The sequence below is a fragment of the Myotis nattereri genome, assembly GCF_964212035.1.
Source record: "Myotis nattereri genome assembly, chromosome: 9".
NCBI classification, from domain to species: domain Eukaryota; kingdom Metazoa; phylum Chordata; class Mammalia; order Chiroptera; family Vespertilionidae; genus Myotis; species Myotis nattereri.
In genome coordinates this window covers 32,397,611-32,423,005 of record NC_138084.1, presented here as the reverse complement: position 1 = coordinate 32,423,005, position 25,395 = coordinate 32,397,611, and the positions used below count along the sequence as shown (strand labels likewise).

The 25,395-nt window shown below is 42.2% G+C and overlaps 1 protein-coding gene across 2 annotated transcripts in view; it reads left to right on the top strand.

The window, feature by feature from the left end:
- The window catches only part of INSC (INSC spindle orientation adaptor protein), a gene marked incomplete at both ends in the record, with an annotated part of 298,722 nt that overhangs the window by 180,825 nt on the left and 92,502 nt on the right, over positions 1-25,395 (top strand). The window lies entirely within an intron of this gene.

Here is a 25,395-nt window from a genome sequence, read left to right as displayed (position 1 = left end):
TTTTCAGTGGATGTTGGGCCTTGAAGGCTGTGCTGAGGTGTTTGGATTTTTCTCATGATTGTTATGAACAGCCACTGAGGTATTTTAAGCAGGTCGTGGTTGGATATGGGCTCAGCAAACATAGAAACATAATACTCTCAACAATAAAGATTAAAAAGAAGCCTGAAAAAAAAGTAAACTGAAGAATCCCCTTTAAAAAACCCTAAATAAACATAAAAACAAACCATTTTTATGTTTCTTTTAATTTTGATATCAGACCAAATTGATGAAAATTTGCAAGACTGGTAAGAGAAATCCCTCTTTATCCATATCCCTTAGTCACTTACAGAATATTCCACTTTCTTTATTATTTTCATTGCCTTTTTCTCCAATGATTTAAAAATATATTATCTTTATTTTTATGTAATTTATATTTGTTGTTCATGCATTATTATATTTACTGTTTTTATATGTACATATAACTATATATAAAATGTTCATATTTCTAATTAATTGAAGAGTAAATTGGAAATGTGGTGCATTTCCTTAAAAGCATATATTCTTACCACAGCACAATTCTGTCCCAACAATGTCTTTATAGCTCTCCCACCTCCCTCACCTCATTCAGGATCCAATCCACAGATTGCATTTAATTGTCACCTCTCTTCCGTTTCCTTTAATCCAGAGCACATCTTCTGCTTTAGCTTTCATGACCTTTATGTTTTTGAATCGTACAGGCCAGTGATTATGTTGAGTATCCCTCGATTTGGGTTTATCTGATGGTTCTGCATGACGATTCAGGCTATGCTTTTTGGGCAGGAATACCCCTGAAGTGAGGTTATCATATCAGCAAGCACAGAATGTGGGCAGCATCCCAGTGCTGGCAATGGAAGCCTTCATCACTGGCCTCAGGTGATGCTCACCAGTTTCTCCACTGGGGAATTACTATATTTCCCTTCGTATTTAACATATAATTTGTGGAAAGATACTTTGAGATTATGGAAATACCCTGTTCCTCATCAAAACTTTGTTCACTAATCTTACCATCATTGATACTTTTGGCTCCATAATTTCTTTTGTATTGATTAGTTGGAATTCTACTGTAAGAAAGAACTTTTCCCCTTCCTTCCTTCCTTCCTTTTCTTTCTTTCTCTCCTTCCTTCCTTCCTTTTTTTCTTTCTTTCTCTTTCTCTCCTTCCTTTCTTCCTATAGACTCATGTATTCTTAATTTATTTATGCAGTGTATTATAATCAATTAATACATTTTATTTTGATGTTCAAATTGTCCCAGATTTGATAGTGGGAGGCTCTACAAACTGGCCTCTTTTTCTTTAAAAAATATTTTTATTGACTTCAGAGAGGAAGGGAGAGGGAGAGAGAGATGGAAACATCAATGATGAGAATCATCGATTGGCTGCCTTGTGCATGCCCCCTTTTGGGGGTTGAGCTCGTAACCCGGGCATGTGCCCTGTCAGGGAATTGAACAGTGACCTCCAGGTTCAAAGGTCAATACTGAACCATTGACCCACCCTGGGGGAGTCCTAGATCCTCTGAAGACAGAAGCTTGGCCTGTTTCTCATGATTTTCTAATCACTTGCTTACTATCTGCTATAGCAGGATGTCCCAGGCTCATGTTATTCTTTCCTTGCTCCAGCCCTGGAATTAGCTGTATCTCCAAGGAGCCCAGGGTCCTTTTCATGGAGAATGGTATTTAGAAACCAAGCTCTGGGGCTACATGTGTTCCTTGTTTTGGGTGTGCCATTGCTTCTATGCCCTCTGAGCAAATGGAGCTGGACATATATGTATATGTCCATATTTATTTCTATAATAAAAACACAACACATTATCATATGTTTTCAGAAAGTAAAAACCCCAAGTGACTGAGATAGAGAGTTATAGGGTAAAGGTACTTTAGATTGGATAGTCAGGAATGGCTTCTTGGAGGAGGTAGCATTTAGAAAGACCTACAGTGTGGAATATATGATTTGGAAGGAGAAAGAGCCTGGAGATTATTTTAATTATCCAGGTGATAATTATAAGCGCCTAAATTAAGACAGAATGGAGAGGAAGTAGAATCAGGTGTCTGATTGAATACAGAAAGTCTGGGAGACAATGGATTCAAGGAGACTTCCAGATCGACCTTTCAAAGGCCTCTCACACTCAGCATGTCCAAACAGAATTTCTGCATGGTCCCGCAGCACTATCCTATTCCTATGTGCTCCTCCGCAGGTATTTAATTTCTCACTGAATGGCTTTTTCATTTAAGCAGCTGCACAAGTCAGAGAGAGATGACGATCATTCTCAACACCTCCATCCCTCAAAAGCCCATATTCAATCCATCACCAAGTCTGATCAATGTTCTTTCTTTTAAATTTTTCAATTACAGTTGACATTTAATATTATCTTATATTAGTTTCAGGTGTACACAGTGGTTAGACATTTATATAATTTACTAAGTGGTTTCCCCCATAAGTCTAGTACTGCTTGATGTTCTCTTGTAAATCTTCTCAAATCCATCACTTCTCCATCTTCATCAGCATCACTTTAGTTCAAAGCACCATTTTCAACTTTCTGGGGTACTGCAGGAGCCTCCTAAGTGGTCCCCCTATATCCATGCTGACTCCTTCCAGTTTGTTCTGCACTCTGTAATACAAAACACAACTTGATCATGTCATTTCCTTCCTTAAAAATGCTTCAAGTGCTTCATATTTATCTTAACTCTTTAGTAAGTCCAGCAAGTATGTCTGACCTGTGCTGTCATTGTGTACACCCCCCTGCCCAGCTCTCCCCTGGCTCTCTCTTCATTCACACTGGCCTTGTCTCCGTCCCTTGGGCTTGTAATGTTCCCTCGTGCCATAGGCTTTTGCATTTGCAGTTTCTCTGCCTACAACACTCATATTTTTGCCTAAGGAATTCCTCCTTATCATCCAGATCACAGCTCAATTGTCACTTCCTTGACCTCAATAATGAGGTCAAATCCTACTTTATAAAGCTTTAAAACACCACATTCCTCCTTCAAGGATTTATTATAATTGCAAGTTTACATTTATTTGAAATTATTATGTGATAATTAATGCTTGTTTTGCCTATTTGATATTGAACTCCATGAGGTCTGGGACCATATCTGGTTTTGCTTATTACTTTGTCCTAGCAAGGTAGCATGTTATTGATGCATGCCACAGATATTTGTTGGATAAATGAATGAATGAACTTTTATCAGCTGAGCAACCAGACAGGTGGTGGTGCCATTCAGTAGAATAAAAATTCTAAAGGAGTAACCTACACTAATAAAAGACAAACATGCAAATTGACTGTACCTTTGCTATGCCTTAAGCCATGTCCACCAGCCAATCAGAGCGACTATATGCAAATTAACCCAACCAAGATGGCATCCAGCAGCCATGGAGCTGGAGCGAGCAGGAGACTTGGTTGCCCCAATGATGGAGGAAGCCAAACTTCCCGCAGCCGGCTCTGAGCTCCACTCAAAGCAACAAAGTTTCAATTATAGAAGATAAATAAACCCCAGATACCTGCTTTCAGCCGGTTGTGGCCACAGAGCTGGAGCGAGCAGGTGGCTTCCCTCCTGCCTGCCCTGGCCAGCTCTGAGCTTCACTCAAAGCAACAAAGTTTCAATTACAGAAGGTAAATAAATCCCAGAGTAGAAAAAAAGAAAAAAGAAAAAAAGGAGAGGCTGGGAGCTTCTGTCCCGGGGGTCTTGGCCCGCCTGAAAACGGCCCTCAGCCCCTCACCCAGACTGGCCAGGCACCCCAGTGGGGACTCCCCACCCTGAAGGGGCTGTGGCCAGCCTGAAAACAGCCATCAGCCCTTCACCCAGGCTGGCCATACCTCCATGGGGTGAGGGTACCCACTGGGGGGCTTGACCAGCCTGCAAACAGCCATCAGCCCCTCACCCAGGCTGGCCAGGCACCCCAGTGGGGACCCCCACACTGAAGGGGGTGTGACCAGCTGCAAACAGGCATCAGCCCCTCACCCAGGCTGGCCAGGCACCCCAGCGGGCCCCCCCACCCTGATCTGGGACACCCTTCAGGGCAAACCAGCCAGCCCCCACCCATGCATCAGGCCTCTATCCTATATAATAAAAGGGTAATATGCAAACTGACCCTAACAGCAGAACGACTGGGAATGACTGGGCACTATGACACACACTGACCACCAGGAGGCAGACGCTCAATGCAGGAGCTGCCCCCTGGTGGTCAGTGCACTCCCATAGGGGGAGCTGTGCTCAGCCACAAGCCAGGCTGACGTCTGCCAGTACAGCGGTGGTGGTGGGAGCCTCTCCCGCCTCCTCAGCAGGGCTAAGATGTCCGACTGCAGCTTAGGCCTGCTCCCCACTGGCAAGTGGACATCCCCCGAGGGTTGCTGGGCTGCCAGAGGGATGTCTGACTGCCAGCTTGGGCCCGATCCCCCAGGGAGCAGGCCTAAGCCAGCAGGTAGACATCCTCCGAGGGGTCCCAGACTGCAAGAGGACATAGGCTGGGCTAAGGGACCCCTCTGAGTGCACAAATTTTTGTGCATTGGGCCTCTAGTAGGAAGATAATTCATTGTAGAACATATACTTTTGAGGTGCCTCTCAGACACAGGTTTGACCCCCAAAGTGCTTGCCATCTTCTGGGCAAACAAATTAGAATGTCATTCAGAGCTTTGGGGACACTTGTGATAAGGGACATCTAATCCCTGGATGATTCTAAGGGGCTCCCTTGAAGGAGATAGCTAAGTCACAGGGCACCCCTGAGCTATGGCTTCTCCACCATCCCCTCTGATTTATAGAGGATATAGGAAATCTGAGGGGCCTTCAGTGTTTTTGAATTGGCTCCTTGGCTGCTTTATGTAGGATCTTTACAAACTCTTATGAAGGCTCCTTGGACCTCAAGAGTTACGTGCATTGCATAATTCCTATCAGTCAGGAGTTGTCTACCTCCTCCCCACCCCTACCCCACCCCACCCAATCTTCATCACTAGACATAGGCCAAAAAGGAATTCAGAGAGAGGGTCTTAGTAAGCCCAGTGAGCCACTCTTGCAAAAATGCCATTATCAGGAAGAAAGAAATCCTATTTAGTCACTGGCTCACTCACTCTTGCATTCCTCATTCACTCATTCAATTACCTATTTTGCCTCAGTCTCTTACCCATTTACCCATCTAGCACCCACCTTTTCACCCACAAACAGAAATTTATGTTAGATTTATAGCAGAACTCCAGGCTGAGTCACCCTCACACCCCTCTCTCTCCCTTATCCCTCTTTCATATGGTCCTCCTAGCCCAGAGCCCAGGTGAGGAGACTGTTGAGGTGGGGAGATGTCACTGTGCTGACTGAGTGCTGGGCCATGAGTGATTGCAGGGTGTTAACAGGAAGAGAGGGAGACTAGAAGCTGCCACACTGATTGCTCCTCTTATCTTGCCTTTTGCTTTCCTAGCTTACTGTTCCCTCTTTTAATGATGATGAGAGCTGAGGAATTAGGCTCCCTGATCAGATAGACACAAGGCGGTAGCTGCAGAGGGGCTTGGGTGCAGGCCCAAAGAGCAAAGAGAAAATAGCTCCCTCTGAGGCCCATCATGGAAAAAAGGATGTGTTTGTTTTCTTCATTTTCTACTAGGATTGCACTTTGAACCCTGTGGAATTTGCCGGGAGGCTGGGGGAAGGGTGGAAGAATGGGATTTAAAAATGTGGCATTTAGAAACCAGTCAGTAGACTCATGTTGGCCCCATCCCTCCAGAAGGGTTGTCATTTACAAAGAGTCCCCACCCCCCAAGAATGCATGCTGTCCATCTGTCACGACATCAGACAGGCTGGAATGGAGCAGACATAGGACAATGGCATCCACATCAGATAAGAGCATCTTGGAAAATTGCCCAAAGGTGCTAAGGATCTAAGTTACAGACCCATTCCCTCATTCCCTCCCTCCCTCATTCATTCAGCAGCTATCTATGTAGCACCTACTCTGTGCCATGCATTGTTCTAGGCACTGGAGATACAGCAGTGAGCAAAACTTGTGCCCTTGTAGAAGACAGACAGTAAACAGGCTGATATACAGTGGTGCTGAGTGCTATAGAGAAATATAAAGAATGGTAAGGGGGTTTCAAGGGTGGGAGGGGGTTTGCACACTTATCCAGGGTCATGAGGGTCTCTCTGATTTGTAGATATTTAAACAGAGACCAGGAGGAAGTGAAAGAGGCATCTATGTCGATATTTGGGGGGAAGAGCAATCAAACAGAAGAAAAAATGCAAAAGTCCTGAGGAAGGTTTGAGGAAGAGCATGAAGGCCAGTCAATATAACTGACGAGTGAAATGAGAGACAAATGAGTTGAGGTCAATGCAAAAATGGGGGCCAGTTCATGAAGGCTCTTGCAGGTTATTTGGAGTAATATGGGTGGACATATTACTTTGGCTTTTAATCTGAGTAATATGGGTGGACATTGGAGGTTTTGCTTCATGTAGCTTCTTTTTTTGCTTGACTAGTAATGCTTTGAAGTTAATTTAAAAAAACCCAAAAAACCCAAAACACGCAAGTTACAAAAACAGAAGAGCAACTTACCAAACCTGACCTAACAAGCACCCATTAAGTTTCCCTAGGACCAGGTAGATTTCCTGTAAATTGACCCAACTATCTGGAAGAAAATGACTAAAACTGTCTGCATTTATTACTCGATGTAATAAAGTTTCTTTTCATAAAATATGCTCTGGCTGCTATGAAGATAATAGATCGTTGAGGGGGAGGGCAGAAGATAAGTTAGGAGCCTATTATAGTAATGTAGGTGAAAGGTAGCGGTAGATAGAACAAAAGTTCATTTATTTATTCATTTACCACCACTTTTTGTTCTACCCATTTCTATGCAATGTTGCCTCTGTATGACACCCTGCCTGCGTCACTATTCATCCATTCCCTTGGTCCTTCAGTGATCTGTCCAACTATCTTTACTGCCTTTGAACAAATCTTTACCTGCTACATGTAGAGCATTGTGCCAGACGCTGGTTGACTTGGGCATACTTTCCTGAACTTTGGCCCAAGCAGGGGAGACAGGATGCACCCATAGGAGGTCACCAGTCATTTACAAAACCTAGTAGTCCCTTGAAGGCACAAGATGCATGGTGTCAGACCTTCAGTATTCTAGTTGCCCCGTGGTCTGGGGGATTGGAATAAGCTTCCAGGAAGAGGGTGAGTGGGGACAGCAAGCCAGTCTTGAAGAATGGCAGGGAGCTTGCCTTGAAGCTTGAACATAAAGGGACATTTTGGGATTACAGGATGGTAATGCCAGAAGAGGTGGGGTGGGCTGGAAGCAGGGTCTTAACACCAGGCTAAGGAGTTCAGACCTGAGTGTAGAGACACTGGGGAAACATAATAGCTACTCAAGATATTACAATGAGAGCTGTGTTTTAAGAGGCTGAAACTAACATTAGCATGAAGAGGGATAAGCTTGGAGCCAGGAGGCCAACAAGAAGACAATTGCTCATGTAAGCCTTCTTGGCCTTATGGCCAATAGGGGCCCTGAGGTTGGTGGGACTGTTGGGGTGGCCCCCAGTTGCACACGGGGCCAGGATGCAATGATGTGGGAGTCTAAAGGCCAGCACATGCAGCAGGTGATTTGAGTGGCTGTCATCAGGACAAGCCCCATATGTCTCCTGTGAAACTGGAAGTCGTATTTGAGCAAAGAACACACAGGAGCCTGGGTTCTGGGCAGAGCAGAGAGGAGTTGGAGCTGGCCTCTGGTCATGAATGACTCTGTTAGAACCTTCTGGGGAGGAGGGTGGGTCACTGAATCATAGGAATATTGGAGTCAGATTAGGAGCTCATCTAATCCAGACTTCTCCTCTTACAGAGGGGAAATTGGAATCCCAGCAAAAGCACGTAAATTGTCCAAAGCCATATAGAGCACTTGTGGCAGAGAAAGGTTAAGCATCTTATTTGTGCTCATGTTGGAGGAATCACTGTTTTATTTAATTATGTATTTACATGTCTCTTTCAATGGAAGAGGAAATTCTAAGGAGAAAACTGTTTAGTCATCTACTTCTCTGCCATCTAGCTGGAGCCTGATGCAGAACAGATGCCCTTTGACCCAGACCAAGGCTGATGTTGGACTGGTCTCCGAGTGGGCCAGATGTGGGATCAGAAAGACTGCCTGTCTATGGGGCTAGAGCCCCGGCTCCTGATCCCTCATACAAATAATTTGTTTATACATTTCAGAATATTCATGGCCTGAGCTATGACCATTTCTACGTCAGATATACTCACAGCCCTTGGCAAAGGCTCACTAGGAGACAGGAAAACATATGAGTAAAGGGGGCTGTTGCCACAAAGGTGCCTGTTTGAGAGGGAGAGGACCCCTTGGTGAGGACTGGCATGTCCTGTACCTGAAGCCACAGCAGGAGATAAAGTCCCTGGTTGGTTTGAGAAAGAAAAGCCGCTCACAGAGGGTTTTACAGCCTCCAAATGAGCAGCTGGGTTGCAAATTTTGAGCTTAAGTCCTGTGCTTGGTCTGGCCTGAGGCTGGGCCCTCAGGGACCTTACCAGACCCACTTATTTGCTCCCCTGCTGTCCTGATGAGCTGAAGGCTGCTTCTTTAAGAACAGGTCCTGTTCTCTTCCCAATATCATGCAGTGCTCGATGACTTACCAGCAGGATTTCACATGGAATTGCCCTTTGTCATGTCTCTGTCCTTGCATTCAGGATCCTTGTGGGGAGGGCTGTCTGTGATGGAGATATTTTCCTGAAAAGTCAGAGGGATTTGGACTGTAGCTCCTGCCCAGCCCAGGCCCCTGGGTCTGTATCAATGCTGCATAGGTAATTGCTTCTTAAGCTCTTTGTCAACATGTCCTGTTTGTCTTGTGTTTTGGAGTTGGCAGGGGGATTTGTAGAATTATAGACTAGGCCAGGTTGTGGACAGAACCTGAGAGAGAGCGAGAGCGAGAGCGAGAGCGAGAGCGAGAGCGAGAGCGAGAGAGAGAGAGAGAGAGAGAGATAAAGGAGGATTTGGGTGCCGGTCTGGGTTCAGCCACAAATTTGCTCTGTGACTGGGGCAAGTCATTTGTGCTCTCTCTGAGCCATAGTTTCCTTTGTCATAAACCACAGGATTGGAAAAGAAATTCCTGGGTCTTCCTATAACATGCTAGGTTTCTTGCTTACATTTTGCTAATGGAATTTTGGTTAGGGCTTTAACTTCCAGATTTCTGTTTTGGCTAAGGCAGCGGTTCTCAACCTTCCTAATGCCGCGACCCTTTCATACAGTTCCTCATGTTGTGGTGACCCCCAACCATAAAATTATTTTCGTTGCTACTTCATAACTGTAATTTTGCTACTGTTAGGAATCGTCATGTAAATATCTGATATGCAGGATGTATTTTCATTGTTACAAATTGAACATAATTAAAGCATAGTGATTAATCTCAAAAACAATATGTAATTATATATGTGTTTTCCGATGGTCTTAGGCAACCCCTGTGAAAGGGTCTTTCGACTCCCAAAGGGGTTGCGACCCACAGGTTGAGAACCGCTGGGCTAAGGGCTCATTTTTCACTTTGCCTGAAATTCCACCTTTATAGATTCATTTCTTTGGGTCTTTTCAGAGATTATTATTTCCCTAGACCATGTTCCCTAATAAAATTCCTCTTATTTTTATGACCTTATATAGGAATACAAAGCAGTGTCATCTCCATTAGTATATTTCAGTCTTTTTAAAAAAATATATTTTTATTGATTCCAGAGAGGAAGGGAGAGGGAGAGAGAGATAGAAACATCAATTATGAGAAAGTAACATTGATGGTTGCCTCCTGCAAGCCCCCTACTGGGGATTAAGCCCACAACCTGGGCATGTGCCTTAACCAGGAATTGTGAACAGTGACCTCCTGGTTCATAGATAGATGCTCAACCACTGAGCAACACCGGCCAGGCTATGTTTCATTCTTTATAACAACCGTGCCAGGTAATCAAAGATATCTTATATCCAGTCTGCATATGAGTCACCCTTACATCCCAGGGACAAATCCCGCTTGATCATTCAAACCGAATTCAAATAGCACATTGAAAGGATTATATGCCAAGTCTTCTTAATTAAACTTCCATTTCTCAGTTTCAGGAGCTTTCCCATCTGCTTGTCCTGGAGATGGGCTGGATTTTTCTCTCTGCAGAAGGGGGTTCTTAGAGCAACCCTGTTAGCAGTTTCTCTCTAGCTCAGACCAGTTAGATCTTTGCTCTGGGGCAAGAGGGAGCCTCAGGGGCAGGAGTCTGTGGCAAGAAGGAACTCTCCCCTCCTATGCCAGACAGGAGCAAAGGTGGGCATCTCCTGCCCCTCACCCAACTCACCTTCCGCTTCTGGTGTGGATGTGCATGTGTGCTATGACTCTGTCTCCTTCTCACCGCCTCTCCTCTGCCATTAAGCAAGGGTCCTCATTTTCTTTGTTCTATTTTGGGGTTCACTATTTAATTCTCTATGTTTATTCCAGGATCAATATCACATTGTATTTACTATTTGAAAATAAGTCAGGTTCTAGCAGGAAAGTCCCCCTAATTTCTTTTCCTTTTTGAGGAATAATTTGTTTATGCATTTCAGAACAACTCATCAGGTTGCAGGAAAGAAATTCTGTGGGGATTTGCCTGTCATTATATTGAATCTCCAGATGATTTTATTGTGGAATTAACATTTTCCTGTCAAAATACATGCAGTACTTCTTCATTTAATAATATTTTGTCATTTTCTCAATGAGGGACTTGCACAGGTTAAGATTCATTTTTATGTACCTTACCTACATGTTTTGCTCTTGTTACATCCTCCCCTAAATTTCACTTTATGTTTGTGCTGGTGTCTAGGACTATACCGTACTTGACTTTTGCATATTACTTTCTAGCCAACTTTCTAAGCCCTTTTATAAATTAAAATTATTTATTTGTAGATACTTATGGGTTTTCTACATTGACAATGAGCATGACTTGCTAGGTCGTGCCACAGTTTTATAAAAATTAAGGGAAGAAACCATGTCTGGGAAGACATAGCCCCATGAAGACTTGGCTTGCCTAGTGGACTGCAGGTTTGTGCTGGTGGACTCAGGCCTGGGCAGGGTGTGTGGCTCACTTCCTTGTTTGGGAGCAATTGTGCACAGGCAGATGTGGTAGCCCTGTGGAAACTCATATCAACTGCAAATAATGACAATTTTGTTTCTTTTCATTCTTATGCATTTAATTTCCTTCCACACTAGCTAAGATCTGCAACACAATAATGAATAGACGTTGGGAGCTGAGCATTTTAATTTTATTTCTGATCTCACAGGAAATGCTTTCAACATGTCATCATTATGTATGTTGTTTTCTCTCTCTCTCTCTCTCTCTCTCTCTCTCTCTCTCTCTCTCTCTCTCTCTCTCTTTCTCTCTTTCCTGTAAATGCCCTTTATTCCGTTTAAGGAAGGTCTCTTGTATTCCTAGTTTGCTAAAAGGTTTTGTTATAGATGGTTGTTGAATTTCATAAAATTATTTTTCTTCATCTATTGAAATGATCAAGTGTTTTATTCTTTAGCCTACTAAGGTAGTACATTTCATTAACATATTTTCTAATGTTAAAACAGCCATGTATTTTTAGGCTAAACCCAACTTGGCTATGCTGTATTATCCCTTTCATGTGTAGCTGAATTTTGTTTACTAATATTTTAATATATTTTCATCTATGCTCATACGTGAGATTGGCCTATAAATTTCCTTGTTTGTGTTCTTGCTTAGTTTCAGTGTCAAAATTATGTCAGTCTCATAAAATGAATTAAAGTGTTTTTTCTTTTTTTCTTACTCTCTGAAAGAGTTTGGGTAAGTTTATCTTTCTTTTGAAAGATAGTAACTCACACTTCGTGCCTGGTGTTTCTCTTCTGGGAAGATGTTAAACTACTGCTTAATTTATTCAGTGGTTCTAGGTCTATTTCTTCATGAGTCAACTTTGGCAAATGTCTTTTTCTAGGACTTACCTAGTTTATTTATGATTTCAATGATATTGATAATATTACTTTATCTCTGCTACATTTATAGTAGACTCCCTTTCATTATTAAAATTATTTGTGTTTCCTTTCCTTTTATTCTGATCTTAGAAGAAATTTATTTGTATTTTCAAAAACTAAGTTTCATTCTATTGGTCATTTCATTTGTGTTTACATTGTTTTGTTTTTTTGTGTTTTGCTTAATGTTTGCTCTTTTTGTCTTATGCTATTTTCTATTTTCTTTGGAATTACTTTCCTCTTCTTTATAAAATTTTTTATGTTCTTAGAAGTTAGATATTCTTCTAATTTTCAGATTTTCTTATTTATGGCTATAATTTTTGCTATCAATTCTACTCATCTGTATAGGATATGATTTTTATGTGTATTTTAATAATTATTCAGGTTTATTTTCTAATTTCTGTTATAATATTTTCTTTGACCAATTATTTTTATGTTTAAAATATCCAAATGTATGGGGATATTTATACTGGGGTAGAAATGGTAATCTGTAGGGAACCAATTATTTGAAATTTGCTGAAGCTTGCTTTAAGATGTAGGCACTAGTCATTAAAAAAAAATTCATTAATCCTTGAAAAGAATGTGTAGTTCCAATAAGGTGAATGCAGTATTCTACTCATAAATATTAAATCTAACGTAATTGTTCTACTCAAATCTCCTGTATTCTTACCAATAATTTTCCTGCTTAACCTATTAATTAATGACAAAATTTGTTGAAATATCATCTGTAATTCTAGATTTATTCATTTCTTGAAATTTTATCAGTTTTACTTTGTACAGATTAAGACTATATTATTGTTATTAGGTACATCCTCATTATGTCTTCTTGATGAGCTGAACTTTTTATTTTTATGTAGTGAATCTCTTTATCTTTATAATACTTATTATCTTAAAGTTTGTCTTATAGTTTTTGAATACATTAGCAACAGAATTCTTTAGCTTTAACTTTAAGCTATTTTGCTTTGTGTTTTTTATTTTACAGAGATTTCTTATAGCCAACACATAGCACACTTTTTCTCTTCTCTAATGCATGCTCTGTAATCTTTGCTTACAATTGGCTAGGTTAGTTCATCTCCCCTTACTGTGATTACTATTATACTAGTACATTGATACTCCCGCCTCCACACTTGTTTCTTTCTTCTTCTTCTTTTTTTTTTTATTACTTATTTATTTCCCCACACTCCATTTGAAGGTTAATGTCTATTCCTTTCTTTATGTGTATTCTTTTCATTGGTTTCCCTAGATATTACAACCTTAAAAATAACCTAAGATCCTGACCAGTGTGGCTCAGTTGGTTGGGCATTGGTTCCCGGTAGGAAGCATGCAGGAGGCAGTCAATTGATGTTTTGCTCTCACATCAATGTTTTTTTCTCTCTCCTTCTCCCTTCCTCTCATTCTAAAAAAATCAATAAGAACATATTAAAAAATAAAGTTAATTTTCCTCCTCCCAAAGTGAAAGAAATTTAGAACACTTTAACTTACTTTAGTCATCCTCTTCTAAATTTACTTACAATATTTTAGATTTATCTTATTTCCTTATGCCACAAATGAGGTATAATAATTATTTCTTATAGTAAAGATTTGTTTGAATTGACTCACATAGTTACATGTAAGTATGCTTAGCATTCTTTCTTATATCTCATACCTTCCATCTGTTTTTCTGCCTGATAGAAATCTTTTAGAATTCCCTTTACTGTTGGAATTTTAATTGTTTGAAGAGACCTTTATTTTATCCTTTATTTAAAATTGTCTAAAGTTTTACATATGTCTCCTTTTTCCCCACTTGACCCCCGCTGCCCCAGCCATTCCCACCCTGGGCAAGCCCACACTGCCCCAGTGTCTGTGCCCATTGGTTATGCTAATATGCATGCATACAAGTCCTTTAGTTGCTCTCTAACACCCCCATCCCCTGTCATTTGTCTCTGGATCTATTCTTGTTCATCAAATTATGTTGATCATTATATCCCACATATAAGTGAGATCATGTGATATTTATCTTTCTCTGACTGGCTTATTTTGCTTAGCATAATGTTCTCCAGTTCCATCCATGCTGTTGCAAGTGGTAAAAGTTCCTTTTTTTTTTTTATAGCAGCATAGTAAGTATTCCATTGTGTAGATGTACTACAGTTTTTTATTCCACTCATCTGCTGATGGGCACTTAGGTTGTTTCCAAATCTTAGCTATGGTAAATTGTGCTGCTATGAACATAGGGGTGCATATATCCCTCCTGATTGGTGTATCTGGTTTCTTGGGATATAGTCCTAGAAGTGGAATTACTGAGTCAAATGGGTGTTCCATTTTAACTTTTGAGGAAACTCCATACTGTCTTCCTCGTGCCTGCACCAGTCTGCAGTGCATGAGGGTTCCTTTTTCTCCACATCCTCTCCAGCACTTGTCATTTGTTGATTTGTTGATGATAGACATTCTGACAAGTATGAGATGGTACCTCATTGTCGTTTTGATTTGAATCTCTCAGATGATTAGTGACTTTGAGCATGTTTTCATGTGGTATGTCGCTTGGCCTTCTGTATGTCCTCTTTCAAAAAGTGTCTATTTAGTTCCTTGGGCCATTTATTGATTGGATTGTTTATCTTCCTTTTGTTAAGTTGTATGAGTTCCCTGTAAATTTTGGAGATTAAGCCATTATTAGAGATAACATTGGCAAATTTGTTCTCCCATGCAGTGGGCTTTCTTGTTATTTTGTTGATGGTTTCTTTTGCTGTGCAGAAGCTTTTTATTTGGATGTAGTCCTATTTGTTTATTTTTCTCCTTAGTTTCCATTGTCCTAGGAGCTGTATTGGTAAAGATATTGCTATGACATATATCTAATATTTTGCTGTCTATAAATTCTTCTAAAACTTTTATGGTTTCCTATCTTACCTTTAAGTCCTTTATCCGTTTTGAGTTTATGGTATTCTGTATTTGAAAGTTGTTTTGTCTTTTAAACATTCTTGGAAAAATTTCAGCCACTATTTCTTCATAATTTCCCCCTCTATTCTATCTCTTATCTCCCTTTAGACATCTGATTAAATACCTGTTAGACTATTTTACTCTCTATTCCTTAGCTTTAGTTCTCTCATATTTTCTATCTGTCACTCTGGGCTGCTTGGATAATTTTTTTTTGTTCTATCGTTTAATACAGCAATTCATTCTTTAGCTGTGATCAATCTGTCCAATGAGTTTTTCATTTTAATTATTATATTTTTAATTTATAGAATATAATTTGGTTCTTTCTCAGATGTTCTTGGCTATATTTCATAGACATTGTTCCTTGAAAATGTTTCCAAGATTCTCTTTTATTTCTTGAAACTAAAGTCTTTGAGTTTTTATTCCCCTTCACAGATAATGTGTGTTCAGGCCACAAACCTATATGAAGGTCATATTGTGATAATTCATTTTAAAGAGAGATTTTACTTTTACCCAAGTCGGGACAAACAACTTTTGTTGTTTTGTACCTCCTGTATTAAAGATTTATTTCCCACTTACCCTTATACTGAGTTTCTGATCTTCTGGACCCCTATTTGATTTTTTTCCCTATTCCCTAGGGCAGTGATAGAGAACCTATGACATGTGTCAGAGGTGACACGCGAACTCATTTTTTGGGTTGATTTTTCTTTGTTAAAAGGCATTTAAATATTTAAAATAAATATCAAAAATATAAATCTTTGTCTTACTATGGTTGCAAATATCAAAAAATTTCTATATGTGACACGGCACCAGAGTTAAGTTAGGGTTTTTCAAAATGCTGACATGCTGAGCTCAAAAGGTTGGCCATCACTGCCCTAGGGCTTGCCTTTAGTCTGTCCTGCCCCATACACACATGAAACAGAAGCTTAGGGGATATAACATTCAGCAGATGTTCTTAGGATAAAAACTCCCTTCATTTCTTGCTCATTATCCCTGGTTCCTGCTTTTGCTTTCCTTTCAGTCTCTTTAGATTTCATTTTCAATAGCTCAGTGATGCATTAAAAAACACACATTAAGAACATCTTTATCAATTCTTTAAAATTATTATGGGGAAGTATTTTAGAATAATGGTCTATGATATTGCTGAATATAGAATATGCTTGTGAGCTTTCTTATAGGAAGAGGAATCTATTGCCAAGTAAAAATCAGGTGCTAAAAAATAGTGGCATCATATGGAGTTCCTTAAAGAGAGGGTAGAGTCTTTTCCCTGACTCATCTTACCAGCTGTATACCTTAGCAAATTATTGAATCTCTCTGCATCTTCATTTTAATGTCTTTAAAATTGGGTAATAGTAGTATTAATTGTTTTGAATTTATTTGAATTTAAATGAATTTAAATGAATTTAAATGAATTTATTTATATGAAGCCCTTAGAAGAGTGCTTGGTACACATTGCCCAATACCACATTTCACTGAATTTAAAATGCCACAGATTGTAAGCTTACCTGTTACTTCACAAAAGAAGAGAATATGCTTCCAACTAAACTATGACACAATGCCAAGATGTTATCAACTGAAACATACATCCCAATCGCAGATGTTAAAATATAAAAAAATGCACCTTAGAAACACCAGTAGTAAATTTTGGCTGTTATTATGAATGGATGCATAGGAACAGAGAAGGCACAGGCTGAGAAACAGAATCTTAGCCTCAGAAGTGATGGGACTTTAAATGTTTGTAAGTATTTATTTCATCACATCCTCATCTTATCAACTTCTGGACCCTGGCTGTATTGTGCATGAACTAGTCAGTGTCCAGTAGACTGAACAGTGTCCAGTAATTGTCAGTAGACAAACTGACACCTTCTTCTCCAAGACTGTGGAAGAAAAGAAAAAGAACTTATATTTATTAAGATATCAGTATCTAGCATACTTATAGGTACCTTTGATATATCATTTACTTTAATTCTTATAATTAGTCAGATTAATGAAAATTAGTTGCTGTCACAAGCAAACCCCCAAGTATTGGTGGCTTAGCACATTATGTTCATTTCTTGCTTACTCCACAGACTGTTGTGGGTTGGATGGCTCTACTCTAAACTGTGATTTGGGACTCAACTTCTTCCATCTTTTGGCCTTGCCATAGTGTGGCTTTTCAGTTGCTCTGGCATCATGCAGTAGGCAGAAAGGGGAAGAGAGAGGGACTAGGGAGAAAGGATGCCTTGTCTTATAATTTAAAATTGTTCAAGACCTCACAGTTTTATTTATTCCTAGGTAACTTTTTGGAGGGAGAAATTACTATAGGATTAGGGTGACTGGGGAAGTCCTCCCAGATGAGGTAGGATTAAAGCTGAGTCTTAAAACACTGGTATCACCTGGAGATAGAAAAAGGGGATTGAGGAGATTTCAGTATGGATGTGCTGGGTGCAATGAATAATGGAAGAGCAAGGTGTTTTTGGAGAACCAGGGAATACTCCGTAGGGGAATGATTAACACTTATTGAGCTCCTACTCTGTGGTTGATATAATGCAATGCACTGTTCAGATGCCACTGTGACATGTGGCACACTAGACATAAGTGAGCCTCGATAAGATAGCAATCTGTAAAAGGCCTGCCTGACCCATCCTGTGCCCCAATTAATTAACTCAAATGGCTATATGCTGACCATGGGTACCATGTTCCTGACACCAGGCTCCAACATAAAAGATTCTTTATCTGAGGATGTTATGGCAATGACAGTAGGGTTTGCCGAGATTCGTTGCGTTGTGTTCACACTTGAGGTTATTCCATGTGTATATGCTGTGACCCTAGAGTGGGTTCTGGTTCTCTGTCTTTGGTTCCTTTTATTAATGAGCTGGTGAGAACCCTTTGTCATTGTGGCTGAGCCCAGGTTCTGGTTCCATCTGGATTTTCCTTTGAATGCCCCACACTACTTAGGTCACAGAGGGTATGAGTGGGATGTTAATTATTTCTTCAGGGCCAATCACAGAAAATGTTTTAGTGTTTTGTAATTACTCAAAGGGTGTTCTTTATGTACTAGGTCTTTATCAAATCTCTTCTATGGAAGGCATCTTCTTCCCAATATATTAAATATATTTTGCTTTTTAGTTCCCTAGTGCAGTGGTTCTCAAACCTCTGGGGGTCGAACCACCCTTTCACAGGCCTAAGACCATCGGAACACACATATATAATTACATATTGCTTTTGTGATTAATCACTATCCTTTAATTATGTTCAATTTGTAACAATGAAAATACATCCTGAATATCAGATATTTACATTATGATTCCTAACAGTAGCAAAATTACAGTTCTGAAGTAGCAACGAAAATAATTTTATGGTTGGAGGTCACCACAACATGAGGAACTGTATGAAAGGGTCGTGGCATTAGGAAAGTTGAGAACCACTGCCCTAGTGGGTAGCAACTTTTTGGGCCTGAGGTCTCAGTGGGAAATAGACTATTTATTGGGCACGAAGATGGATATCATGGTATTTCCTGTGTAGCATCATTAACTACCCTTCCGGGTCAAAGCAGCTTATTTTATTATTTCACTTGCTCTTGTTAGTATCATGCAGGATACATGATTTTACTGATTCTAACCACAGCCTTGAGAATAGGTTCTATTCCTATTTTTACAGATGAGGAGGCTAAAGGTAGGAGAAGCCTAGAGAGAGACAGAGCTGGGATTGGAATCTCAGTCCTGAACTTTGGATTTCCATGATCTCATCATGCGATCTTCCAAATGTTATTGAGTAAACTGTAGCTTGGAGGATTTGAGAAGGAAATAAAATTAGAGATGAGAGTTGGATTATTATGGTTGTTAAAATAGCACCATCACCTGCTCATGGCGTTAGAAATAAGAGAATGTTATATGTGAAACGACAAAATATTGTACCGTTCTCTCTCCTGTGTTCACTTTCCCAAGGGTAATATGGACCCCCTCAAACTGGGTCTTCATCATGACTCAGAGAGTGAAAAAGCTTGCCCAGTGACCTCTGGTCATGATTTATGAAACAGGATATATCCAAATTTTCACCACGTTGGAGCTATTCAATTTTCTCTAATGGCCCTTATCTGAGAATTATGTCTATTCGTGGCAGCCACAACCAGTAAGTCATTAACTTAAAGTGTACTTATTGTTAATTTTAGCACCCTGGGACCTGGGCCCAATGAGAGAGGGCTCTCACTTTTGCAAATCAAGGCTGAGGGACATTTCAGCAGTTGGCTAACATTCACATGAGGAAAAGTTAGAAGTAAAAAGTGATAAAAAGTTAAAGAGTAAAAAGCAGTTGACTAGCTGGACATAGCTCAGAATGGCCTCCTTCTGGCTGCCTCCCTACTGCTAGGCAGCCTCCTCACCAGAAGAGAGATTGAACCAACCTTTATATCTCGCGGCCCTGTATGCCAGGTACTTCCCATATGTGATCTCACTGACCCGCACAGAGTGCCACGAGGAAGGAACCATCACTCCCATTTTATCCTTTATCAATCCTCTAAAATTCATCTTGAACCTGAGCAGGGCTGAGGTCTGGGCAGGCCCCCTTCTACCTGATACACAGTCCTTTTGTGCTGTCCAACCAGGGTTTTTAGTGCCTCAAGGGACAAGGACTGCTTCTCTGAGGTCTGGTCCGCCAACTTGCTGGGCTCTGTCGCCTGGCAGCTGTGAGGGGCCATTGGGGCTTCCTCAAGGGAGCCAGAGCTGTCTATATTTCATGAGGTTCAGCCCATTCATCAGGGCTGGGTGACAGCTTGCGGCTCCCCTGGGAATGAGGGTTCTTAAAGTATCTGATTGCTGCAGGATGCTGGCCACCACACCTAGCAATACTGAAATATCTCTGATGACCGTTGCCACCCGCCTATAAGTCAAACAGAGACCCTGAGTGGGGGTGAGAAGAGAGGCTTGTTGTTGTTGCTTCCGGAATCTCACTGCAGTCCTCCTTGCCCCTTCAGGTCCCCACCTCTTCAGCCCCAGGCTTTTGTGGTCCCCCTTGGAACTTACATCGTTCTCTTAAATAAATTGCTGCTGCTGGTCTAATTCCCCAGAGTCCATCCACTCCACTGGTCACCATGGGAGCTGAAATTCCACTCTGATCATTTTGCCCTCCCTCTCAAGCACCTTCAGTGGCCCCCCCTACCACCCATAGCATAGAGTCCAAAAAAACAACTTTTCATATGCAGGACCATAGAGGCACCTTCTCTCCAGCTCCTGGGAGATATCTGGGTCTCTGAATGCCCACTACATTTTCTGGTCTCCTTGTCATGACTCGTACTGCTCTCCTGGCACAGAACGGCCTTGTCCCATTTACATCTGGCAAAATCCCACCCTGTGTTTAAGGTCCAGATGTCACCTCCTCTAAGAAGTCTGCCCTCCTCCCCTATCTGAAAGTGACCACTCGTTTTTCTGCATTGCCATGCCACTGGGGTAGTTTCCTCTAAACTCCACCTCCACCCCAGCACGGTCCGTCCAGCCTTCTGGAATCACTTCCATACCCACAATCTTGTGCCTTTCACATGCTCTTCCTGCTGCCTGCATTCTCACACTTCTGGTCCCTTCTCCTTCCTTTGCTTCCACACTCTTTCAAGTGGCAGCTTTGGGGTCAGGTCCTGAGAAACTTTCCCTGACCTCTTCTCCCCACCTTCCATTCTCACCTAGTACTGGTGGAAGCCCTCAGGACCTGTCTTGCACCCTCTTGGTTACCTGTGGCTGTCATTTTCATGCAGCAGTGGGGTTGTCTGTGGAATGTCTGTCTGTCTGGAGAACGTGATGAACACAGAGCTGGGAGTGAGGAGGGAGGCTGTCCAGTTGGGAATGACAGACAGTGTAGACTGTGAGAACTCAGGAGGGACAGGGGACTTTGTCTCAATGGATATTAGGATGCCCTTTCCAGGCACATGTATAGTCACAAAAGACCCTCCCACAATTGTCTCACTGAGTACTCATAACACATCCTGAGATAGATATCTTCATCTCCCATTACCAGTGAGGAAGTTGAAGTTCCTTCAACAAGAAGCCCCCTGGTCAGTCAGCAAATGTTTATTGATTTGATCATTATGCATGAGGCACTGTGTCAGGAAGGCGGGCCTGGAGGTACAGTAGTGAGCAGGACAGACCTCTAGTTCATGCCCCTGGGACCCTCAGCGAAGACAAATATAAAGCTACTAATTTCAGAGAGAAATGTTTAAATACAATTGTGAGGGCTTCTATGGGGTGAGAAATAAAGAGGGGTAGGGGATCATATAATGAGAGACCTGACTGCATCCCCAGGTCTCATTCCTCTCTTACCTCCACCCTGCCTTCTACCTAGCATTTTGGCTGGAGCTTAACTGCTTTCCCCAATGTTTACTGTCCTGCCCCCCCCCACCCCCCACCCCGCCGTTGACAGCAATAATGGCTCCTGCAGATTAAACAATCCTCGCCTTGCTGTGAGCTGTACTTGGATTGGCCCATTAGACAACAGCAGAAAACCTCCCTTGCTCCCGGTTCTAATTGAGTAATTTACGGTAAACAGGCTCCCTTTCCTCCAGAGCCCAGGCTGGCTCGTTAGCCAAATTGAGGTGAGCAAGCGCTGCCACTAATGGGATGCAGGAGAGAAATGAGCTGTCCAAATGCACGGCTGTCCCAGCAGGCGTTGAACGAAATCTGTGAACTTTAAGGCTTCAAGCCTTTTTTGCAAACCAACCCCTCCTACTGAAGGAGGCATAGAACCAAGGTTGCAGTTCCAGGGTGAGATTTTCTTTTCTTTTTTTTTCTTTTTTTAAATATATTTTATTGATTTTTTACAGAGAAGAAGGGAGAGAGATAGAGAGTTAGAAACATCGATGAGAGAGAAACATCGATCAGCCGCCTCCTGCACACCTCCTACTGGGGATGTGCCCGCAACCCAGGTACATGCCCTTGACCGGAATCGAACCTGGGACCTTTCAGTCCGCAAGCCAACGCTCTATCCACTGAGCCAAACCGGTTTTGGCCAGGGTGAGATTTTCAATGAGTTAGGGAGGCCTTTGAGGTGGGGTAGAGGTGATGGAGTCTCTTCTTTCCTGCTCACTCCTACATGTGTCCTCACCACTTTTGTGGGCAAGGTAGAATCTCTGCCTTGAGATATATGTCTCAACTCCTACTGCCATGAGCAAGGACACTCCCTCTTTGAGGCTACCATGTGCCAAGCACATCATAGATATGATATTATATGATATATGATACGATATTATTAGGGACTCATGTGAGTGGTTTCATTTAATCCTCATGAAGCTCCTGGGAGGCAGGTATAACTGAAGAAAACACCTTCATGGGGGCTGATGATTTTCCTAAGTTCATGTACTAATGAGGCACAGAGCCCAGATCTGTCAGATTTCCAAGTTTATGTTGCAACGCAGACAGCACTGGCAAAGGGGGTGTCTTGAATCTGTTCTTGGCTTCCTGACATGCTGTGTAGCTTTGGAGGGGTTCTGCTCTGAGCCCCTGTCAATAGAATGAGTTCAGCCTAGGGCAGTGGGAAGGGGTGGCTGCCAGGGCAGCAGGCCCCAGGGGCTTTCCTAAGGGCTGCATGCTTGCAACAGGTCTCCCTATAAACCTAGTGACACTTCAGGCTTAGCTGGGATTGCAGTGTTCCCTCCCCTGATCCTTTCACGCCCCATAACTCTGTCCATGTGACTGTCATGAAGGAAACCAACAGATGAGGAACAGGGAGATGGCCCCACTGTCTGTGCTCCTCTTCCTCCTGCAGTTTTTATGATTTGCTTCATTTTTCTGAGGACTGTCTGTCCTCTCTCTGGCTGTGTCATTGAAGGCCAGCCCTAGGTGGAGCTGGGGGACTCACAGTCTGGGAGGTGGGAGCAGTGGGAGGTGCTGTTGAGAGAGAAGAGGGCTTGGCTATGCAGGGTTGGGGCTGGGTGTCATCACCATGGAACCAGTAGTCAGGCTGTCAACAAATGCTGAATACATGTCACCTGTTCATTGCTCTCATCATCATCATCTGCAATCATAAAACTTGGATACTAGCCCTCTGTCACCTACTAGCTGTGTGATCTTGGGCAATGGATGTAATTCCACTGAATTTCAGAGATCTCACTTGTAACAAAGGGATGATGATAATATTAAATGAGTTAATACTATATGAACCATTTAGAACAGGGCCGGGACATAGTACCTAGTCAATAAATATTACCTATTGTTTTCATTATAGAGGTACTCTATAAACATCAGCTGGGTTAAAGTCTTTGCTATTTCCTCTGTCACCTTATAGATAATCTCTCTAACCTGTTTCTTGTTCCCAGTGAATGTGAAGTGTAGCTCCTCTGAGATCTCATCGGAATCATAATCCCAGTTTGACTGGGCAGTTCATTGTGTAGGATCCTGTGCCTAGTCTCACACTGAGCAAGATGTAGTTTCAGACATCAAGGAATCTTGTCCCACTGGGGAAAGGAGGCAGGCATTGGTAATGCTGTCTGCGAAGGGCAGTGATTTATATACAGTCCAGATGTGCTCAGGTGGCCTCCCCAGGTTTTGTGAGGGGGCAGCCTCCACCAGCACAACTGCTGGGAAACTATGAGTGAAATGGATGAGCAAAGACATCTCACCAGGGTGCTTTGACAAAACAAACCTATATTAGACTTAGTGCACGCCCCTCAGCCAAGAGCCCAGTGTCCCTAAAGAAAAGGGTATAGATTTTTGGGGGCATGACTTGTTCCTACTGTGCCTTTGCTGGCCTCTTGTGCTCACTGCTTTTGTCCAAAAGGCCTCCCGATCAGTGATTAGGAATCTGTTCTAGAATTTTGTGCTCAGCAAGCTGTGTTCCTAGAATCTGCCTCTTAGAAATTCAGAACATCCAGGCTTCTGTGCCTAACAGCTCCCCCTCCAGGTCCCTCAGATATGACTCGATTAGATCCAGAGGTTCCTTCAATATTCTAGGGTGTGCTTCACCTAGTCACAGAATCCTGACTGGTTCATACTTACTTATTTTTATATTTAAAAAAATATTTTTTATTGATTTCAGAGAAAAAGGGAGAGGGAGAAAGAGAGAGCTAGAAACATCAATGATGAGAGAGAATCATTGATCGGCTGCCTCCTGCATGCCCTCTACAGGGGATCGAGCCTGCAACCTGGGCATCAAACTGTGACTTCATAGGTAAGCGCTCAAACACTGAGCCACGCCGGCCCGAACTGATTGGTTCACACCTTAAAGGACCTTAAACTTCCTTATTGTCTTTGTCTCCTCGGTCGCTCTGAGCTTTAATTCCCTCTTCAACAGTTTTTCTCTGCCCCCCTTTCCTTCTCCATGACAACGATGGCGATAAAATAAGGCCTGCTTGTTCATGCACTCTGAACACATCATAACTTTCGGAGAAATTGGTATTACTTTCTGGTTCTTTAGTCAGACACATCACAAAGGGAATTTTGTTATTTCTAACTTTTCCTTTCGTGTCATACTTTTCAGGCGAGTGACTCACTGGGTTCCCAAAATACATTTTCTCAATAACGATGGTAATGGTAGAAATAACAATGCCGAGACCAGTGACGCACATTGTCCCTGTGCGAGGTGCTTCATGCACTTCATCTCATTTCCCTCATCGCCTTTATCTGATCACGGGGCTGAGCACACAGCAGACTCTCAGGACATGAGAATAATAACAGCTTCTATTTATTTCGCTCCCATCTCTATTACTGATCTCATGTCACTGTTACAGAGTTCTGTGAAATAGATATTAGTCTCAGTTCTAGATAAATAATTAGGGCTCAACATAAAGGTATTAAAAATCCATTCCACTCCTTCTTTCAATGGGCAACATAGAGTTCTTGCAAGTGGTTCTTGTCCTTGAAGGGCTCACAGTCTAGGGGGGCCCACAGTGGCAGTGAGTCCCTGGGATTAACCAAAGCCTTGGTTTATTCTGAGCCCCTGCCTCCCCATATTTTTTTGATGGACACATGCATTCCAAGCATCATAAGGGGTACTTTGTGTCCAGCCACATCACTATTCATTAAAGTCCTCCTCTGCTCTTTTCTCATAAGGGTCACTGTAATCGCAGAGTAAGACTTTAATTTTTCTGGGCTCCGCTCGCCCACCTCCACTGTGTCTTTCCACCAGTTCACTCTTGTGTTTTCTCTGAAGGCCTTGAAATCTGCTGTCCTCAAACCAGGGCATGTCAGGGGACAGTCCTCCCTCCCTTTTATTACTTTGCCCAGGCAACAGCGATAGAATCTCCCCGTCCCACAGGGAGGGCTTCTTTATTGGCTCGGAGAAGGAGCTGGCAGAGAGGGAGGACTGGGGAAGGGACAAGGCAAGGCAGGAGGAGAAAAGAGGTGGGCAGCTTGTTTTATGGGGGAAGAAGGACGCTATTGTCTCCATCCAACCTGTGAAGCACAGGCAAGCCAAGTGGGTCTTCAGAGCTGGGACTGGAGCCCCTGGGAGCCGGCTCCCCTTTATCAGTTAGCCTGCTTTTGTCTGTAGAGAACCCAGATCCTCACTTACACAACAACTGCATTATCTTACGTAACAGGAAGCCTAGAGGTGGGCCCAGCTCCAGGGTC